Genomic DNA, 7,433 nt, shown 5'->3' on the forward strand with positions numbered 1-7,433 from the left:
TATAGCTCTTCGAGTGAAGAAGAAATTCAAGAAGAACAAGGAATGGGTGAACATCCTAGAATAGCCTTGAAGAAGCTTGGAGTGCCCGGGGCATATAGATTTGAAAGTGGAATTGCTCCCCCAACTACCCCGGCAAATGACTTCGAAATCCGTCCGGCAATGATCACCTTGATCGAGAGAAGGCAATATAGTGGGGCTAAAAATGAAAGCCCATTGAACCATTTGAAAGAATTTTAAAAATATTGCAACACTATCAAAGTCAATGGGGTCTCTCAAGAATTCATCCGCCTCAAGTTGTTCCCCTTCTCTCTAATAGGATGATCTTTGGAGTGGCTAGACAAGGAGGTGAAGCCCAACTCCTTGAGAACTTGGAATGATGTTACAAAGGCTCTCTTGTCCCGTTTCTATCCCCAAAAGAAGACGGCGGAGGCAAGAGCCTTGATTCAAGGGTTCAAGCAAAGGCCAAATGAAAGTCTCTATGAAGCATGGAAGAGATTTAAAGAGTATCAAAGGGAGTTTCCTCATCATGGAATCCCCACATACCAAGTGATCCAAATCTTATATGGCGGTTTAAGTCCCCAAGGCAAGTCATGCCTTGATGGAGGGGCCGGGGGCCCTATCATGAACAAAACCGAGGAAGAAGTTGTGGACATCATTAAGGATGTGGTGACGTATTATAGGGATTGGCAAGATGGGGAGAGAGACTCTTCAAGCAAACAATCTTCATTGTATTCGGTGGACCATCTCAATGCAATCAACAACCTTTCCTCTCAAATGAAAAATTTAGGAAAGGAGGTCACCGCAATCCAGGCTAAGTTGGAGAGCACTTCTACCTCTTCTCAAGCTTCCAATCTTCCCTCCCAATTTAAGGGGAGAGGTACTCCTTCTAACTCTCAACCCCCTCCCTCTTCACATAATATGCCTTTGGGTTGCTTGTTTTGTGATGCATGTGGATCGTATGATCATGATTCTAGTGCTTGTCCTAATGAATGTGTTGATGAGTTTGACAATGAATGTGAACATGTCAATTTTGTGTCAAACAACAATGTTCAAAGGTTTGATAATCAAAAAGTCCAATGGAATAGGAATTACCAAAACCAAGGCAATTTTGACAACTATAATCATAATGGTGGTTATAGGAACCAAGGGAATCAAGGTTCTCGTGGTAACAATAACCAAGGTTATAGTAGCCAAAATCAAGGCCAAAATTATGGTAATCAAAATCATAATTATGGTAATCAAAACCAAGGTTATGTGAATCATAACCAAGGTAATGGAAACCATAATCATGGTGGTGGTAACCATAATCAAGGGTATGGTTCAAATCAAAATAGGAGTAATTGGAACAACTAAGGAAGGGGAAATTTCAAAACAATGCTCAAAGAGGTCCCCCACCCGGTTTTGCTCCAAAGACTCAAAATGAAAATTCCTATTCACAACCTTCTTCTCCTAAGACAACCTTGGAAGAGTTAATTGATAATCAAACCAAGATCATTAACACCTATATGGCGGTTAGTGATAAGAAATTCAATGAGATGATGACTCACAATAAGATGCTTGAGACTCAAATCCCTCAATTAGCAAGCACAATTAAGGATTTTGCTAGTCCTTCATCTTTGCCTTCCCAAGGTGTTGAACCAAAGAAACCCGTGTACTCTATAGCCACTAGTGGTGGATTTGATGTTGATGAGGGAGTTTCTTGGTCAAAAGAGGAAAGAGATGAGTGTGTTGCTAAGGAGAATGAAGAGGAAAAAGTTGAGTCTAAGGAATTCTTTTGTGAAGGTGATAAAAGAGAAGAGTGTGTTGATGAAAGGATGAGTGAGATAGAGAGAATTCCCGATCTTCCATATCCCCAAAAATACTTGAGATTTAAAATGGATGAGCAATTTGGGAAATTCCTTGAAGCTTTTAAGGATGTTCATGATTCTACACCCCCTACCGAACCAATTCCCGACATGCCTAAGTACTCCAAGTTTGTTAAGGAGATCTTAGATGAGAGAGAGTATGTTGATGAGGGTAGTTCGGTGGATGGAGGGAAGTGCTTTAGTGCTCTTATCCATGGTGAACTCCCAAGGAAGATGGAAGATCCGGGGAATTTTTCAATTCCTTGTCAAATTAAGGAAATGCTTTTTGAAAATGCTTTGTGTGACCTTGGTGCTAGTGTTAGCATTATGCCTTACTCGGTTTTTAAGCGGCTTGATCTTGGTGAGCTTCAACCATCCAAGATAACACTTCAATTGGCCGACCGTTCTATTAAGCTACCTAAGGGAAGAATTGATGATGTCCCCTTAAGGATTGGAGAGTTTGTTTCTCCGGTGGATTTTGTTGTTCTAGAGATTGAGGAAGATGAACATATTCCAATCATCTTAGGGAGGCCTTTCTTAGCTACCTCGGGAGCTTTAATAGATGTCAAAGGAGGTCAAATTACTTTGAGGTGTGGGAATTTAGAAGAGAGATTTAAGTTGAAACCTATGCATGAGTCTTTGTCTTGTGTTCAAGATATTGCATGTGCTAGTCTTTCTCATTCCATCAATGATATATGCATGGTTGATTCTTCCACTAACAATGTTTTTGAGTTTGTTGATGATGCTTGTGCAAGTATTGATGTTGTTAGTGAAGAAGAATTTGAGATTCAAGAGCCAAAGGATGAGAAAGATATTGGTTTTCCAAATTGGTTCAAACTTAATCCTCATGAAGAAGAGAAAGCTTCCATGACAATGGATGTTGAAGTTGAGCCAAAGAAAAAAGCTCGTGACTCTAAGAAGGCAAGAAAAAGGAAGAAGTTGAAAGAAAAAGAAGAGTTTGAAAAGAAGTTTGTGAGAGTTTCATCAAGCAACAATGAGAAGTTGCCAAAGGTTGAAGAAAAATTTGCTCTATTAACCACTTTGAAGAGGGTGGTGTTCTTTGATCCTCCGTGATTTGGAGGAAGGGTCGAGCTTAGGACCTTAAGCAAGCGCTTCCCGGGAGGCAACCCGGAGTTTCTAACCTTTATCTTTGATTTTTGATTTTTCTCATTTTTGTTTCTTTTATTACTTTGTCTTTTCTTTTATTTTTCTCTTTATTTGGATTTTTAGGATGTTCGTTTGTGGGATTGGAACTCAACAAGCTTGTATGATGGATGGAAGGTGTACATGGCACAAATCATATTTTGTTCGATTTCAATCGAAATTTGAGGTAAAAGGGTAAGAATTTTTAGAAAGGTGAGGTAGGAAATTCATATTTTGAATAATGGAGGAAATTGATACTTGGTGAATTTTTGAGGTGTGCACATGAATTTTCAACCTTGAGGACTTTAAAAATAATTTTTGCTACTGCCTATGTTGTTCCTCATCACCATCATGATTCATGTGCGCACCCAAATAGGCAGTAAGTATTAAAAATTTTGAGAAAAAAAGAAGGAAGAACACGGCACAGGCTGTGCGGCCGCACACAAGCCATGTGCGGGCGCACATCACTCGTGTGCGGCCGCACACAAGCCATGTGCGGGCGCACATGGCTGGCCGTCCACTATTTCTCTTCTTCCTCCTTCTTTCCCTTCATTTCCTCCTTTCCCCTTCCTCAAGCTCACGACATCCCTCACTCAAACCCTCCTTGTGCGCACCTCCAACCCTCCCATTCACCATCTAAATTCACTCAATTCCTCACCAAAATCACTCCTTTTTCACTCAAAATCACTCACAAATTTTCCTACACTACAAATTCCTCACAATTTGACCCAAATTTCACTCACTCTCTCTCCTACTCAAAAAGGCCGAAAATTTGGGGGTTTTGTGTGAAGTTGGAATTGCTTGCTCAAACTTGGTTTATCTTGCTTTTTTGATGGTATAATCACTAATCCTTGCTTTAATTTTGTCAATTATATCATAAATTTGCATGATTTACATTTTTGTATGAGCATGAATAGTGTAGTATTGATTTTGTGATTTTTGATGATTGTTCTTGATTTTGTTTGTGAATTAATGATAATTGTTGATTGATTTTGCATGACATTGTGTTGTTTGTTGATGTTGTAGCAATTTTCATCAATTTTGGTTGAATTCTTGAAAGTTGAAAATTTGGAAAATTGGTAGTAAGTGGTGATATTGGAGTTGGCTTTGTGTTTTGGTCTTGGATTGCTTGAAAGGAATTTTTCTTGGTACATTGGAGTTATTGATTGGATTGGATTTGGTTTGGTTGAAAGAAATTGTGAAATTGGAAGTTTGGTGATTTTTGGTAGTAAGCGTCGAATTTGGGTGTGGTGTCCTTGGTTCTTTGATTGATCACTTGATTGGTTGTTGGTGATTTCTTTTACCTCTCAAAATGTCTAAATACCTAAAGAAACTCACCAAAAAGAGAAAAACCGATGTTAGCATCGAAGAGCCTCCCCGCCCAAGCACCTCTTCTAGGCCTAGTACTTCCAACCCATCTTCTATTCAAACTCGACCTCCAACCTCTCTTCCAAAGAAGAAAAATTTCACAGAAAAACAAAAAGCCTTCTACCAAAATCTCAAAGATGAAAGAACCCTCAAACAAACCCGCCATTACTTCCAACCCGATATGTTGAAGTTGGGGATTGATGATGATGTGCGGTCTATGCTTTTGAACTTGAGAATGGGGACTTTCATTGCCGATGCTTACCGCACTTACAAGGAGCCAACCTTGGAATTTTTGGCTACCTTGGAGCTAGTACCCATTGGAGGGGTATATAGAGTGCGGTTCCAATTATTCAACCAAGTTTTTGACCAATCTTTGGAGGAGTTTAACGCTGCTTTGGACTTTGATCCCATGGGGATATTATTAACGTTGAACACTTCATCTTCCCGGATTATGATCAAGATTCTTGGTGGGAAGACATCTCCGGAGGTAGTGAGTTCATTGCCAACAAGGCCAAGATCTCGGACGTGTACCAACCTTGCCTTAGGGTTGTGCATCGTCTATTGGGGTATGTCTTGTTCCCCAAGCAAGAGATGGGGAAATTGAGCAAATTGGAGCTCAAGGTACTTTGGCTTTCTACTCGCCCGGAGTTTGTGGGCCGGCTGAACTTGGGCTACATCTTTGCCCAATATTGCTTGGAACTCCGCAAGAGAAGGTCGGGAGAGATCCCTTGTGGGGGTATGGTGACTAGGCTCGTGACTCGCCTTCGCCTCAATGATTATCTTCAATTTTGTAGGGAGATAGGGGATGCGGCCTCCATCTATCTTGATATGCAACAATTGGGCCAAATCCAATTTATCTCCAAGGGTTTCAGTGAAGGGAGATATAAGTGGCTAAGGGGCAACGAGCATTGGTGCTTCTTGCCTAACCCTCGATTAACTTCTTTGGCAAGGGTTGCCAACAATGTGTGGCATGTTCCAAGGTGCTTCCGGCATCCCAACTTTGATTCCGAGGAGGATGAAGAAGAACAAGAAGATGAAGAAGAACAACAAGATCAACAACAACAACAACATTTCTCTCCTCTCCAACAAGCTTCCCATGAGCAAGAACAAGAGCAAGGGCAACATGCTTTTGCCAATGATGACTTGAGAGCTCTTAGTGAGCAAATGAGTGGATTGAAAATCCACATTGATGGCATGTACGATCAAGACTTTGGGGCACTCTATGACCAAGTAAGAGGTATTCAAGAAGTGCAACAAGGTATGTTTTCACAACAACAACAACAACTTTATGACATGGAAGTTAACCCTGGGAACATCACTCCCCCGGTTAACTATCCATATTTCCCGCCCCAACAAGGTCCTCTACCTTCGTTTGGGCATCCTTATTGGTCGGGGCCTCCTAACCCCGACATCGAGCGTCGCTACTACCCGGATGAGCATGAACACTATGATTACAAGGCTCCGGGTGGTAGTGACTATAGGGGGGATCCTAACTACCCCCATGTCCATCCCAACCACCCTTTTGAGCTCACTTTGCCCTATACCTACACCCCTCTTGCTCCTTGGCAACAAGATCTTTTCAAGGGGCATTATGGGTGGCCCGATGGGTACACCGGAGGATGGGACCCCTACCCTTATCCCTTCGATGACCCCGAGCGCAACAGAGACCCCGATGGGGCCGGGCCTAGTGGGAGTGGTGGTGGTGGTGGTAGTAGTTATTAGTTCCCTTTTAGCTTCTCATGCTTTTTACCTCCATCCCTTATATTTTTGATACTTGCTTTGTTTTGATTCGGGATGTTGAGATGTATTTTCTATCTAGCTTGGGGGAACTAGTAACTTGCTCGGTGATCTTGTTGTTGTTGTGTACATATCTTAGTTGCTTGCATGTTTATTTTCTTTCCTCTTTTTGGTTTCCCTACTTTTCTTGATCTCTAAGCTACCTTCCTTGTAGCTAGCTTGTTTGCCCTATTCGCTTGGATGTTTGTTGTTTGTGGAGATGCTTTGCTTGACATGTTGTTGTTGATATTCACTTAAATCCAAATCCCTCAATCCAAATCCCTTTAATCCAAATCTTGTAGCTTAGAGTAGTTATTTAGTTGGTTTAGTTTTAGTTTTTCTTTCCCTTAGTTGTATATATTTCTTGCTTTGTTTATTTTCTTTTATTTGTTGTTTTCTTTTCTTTGTTTTGAAGTTACTTACCATTTTCTTTGTTCATAGTTTCTTTTATTTCTTTTTCTCACTTGGTTCCTTGAAGAGCTTATGGATATGGAATGCTACGAGGTGGTTCCTATTGCTTCGTTTATTTTGCTATGCTTGGAATCCCGGTGAGACCTTTCTTATTTTTCTCTTTATTTTACTTGGTTGCATAGAATAGGATTAGTTTAGGAGAAGTTGAATGGTTCGAGGATGGATGCTTGTTAACACGTAATGTGTTTGGGATCGGTGACTTTGTTGTCTATCGATCACTTGTTTGTCGATTGGGATTTTTATGTGTTTAACATGCTTTCTAGACCTTTGCATGATTTTCTCCTATGTTTTCCTTTCCTATGTCTCCATTTTCTTTTCTTTTACTTTCTTTTATTTTACCTTTTTCTCTTATTTTCTTTTATTTTTCTTTTTGTTTTTGTTGTGATTTTGAGGCATTGTTTTTCATTTCTTTTCTTTTGAGATGAACAATGTACATTGGACTTGTCTTTTGCATGACTTTCTTCCTAGGTTGTAAAGGTATGCACGGTTTGAGACTATGTTTGGTTGACTCTAGGATAGTGTATGCTAGGGTAGTTGGTTTGAACTAGGAGGATCATGAAGCCGGATTCTACTTGTTTGTGGTATGTTGGTTGTTGCTTCCTATAGTTGATTTGACACCATTAGTGAGTTTTTTCCACAACCTTGTGAGGTTACTTGTTTTTCTAGCCTTCAACATTCCTTGTATGAGCGGCGTGGATCCTTGACTATGCAAACCTAATCTAATAAAGCTTGATGTATGATTCTCAAACACGAGACCGAATTATCTAGGAAGGACAAAGGCACATTTTTCGGGGTGGTATTTTCATTTTTCCTTTATTTTGCTATTTTCTT

At 40.4% G+C, this 7,433-nt stretch overlaps 1 non-coding gene across 1 annotated transcript; it reads right to left on the reverse strand.

Moving 5' to 3' along the window:
* Positions 1-427: 427 nt before the first annotated feature.
* LOC145618742 (small nucleolar RNA R71) lies at positions 428-533 on the reverse strand. Its single transcript, XR_014108001.1, has one exon. It is a non-coding gene; the product is annotated as a small nucleolar RNA R71 (small nucleolar RNA).
* Between the last annotated feature and the right edge of the window lie 6,900 nt (positions 534-7,433).

This window comes from Chenopodium album, chromosome 26 (assembly GCF_948465745.1).
Source record: "Chenopodium album chromosome 26, dcCheAlbu1.1, whole genome shotgun sequence".
Classification (NCBI taxonomy): Eukaryota; Viridiplantae; Streptophyta; class Magnoliopsida; order Caryophyllales; family Amaranthaceae; genus Chenopodium; species Chenopodium album.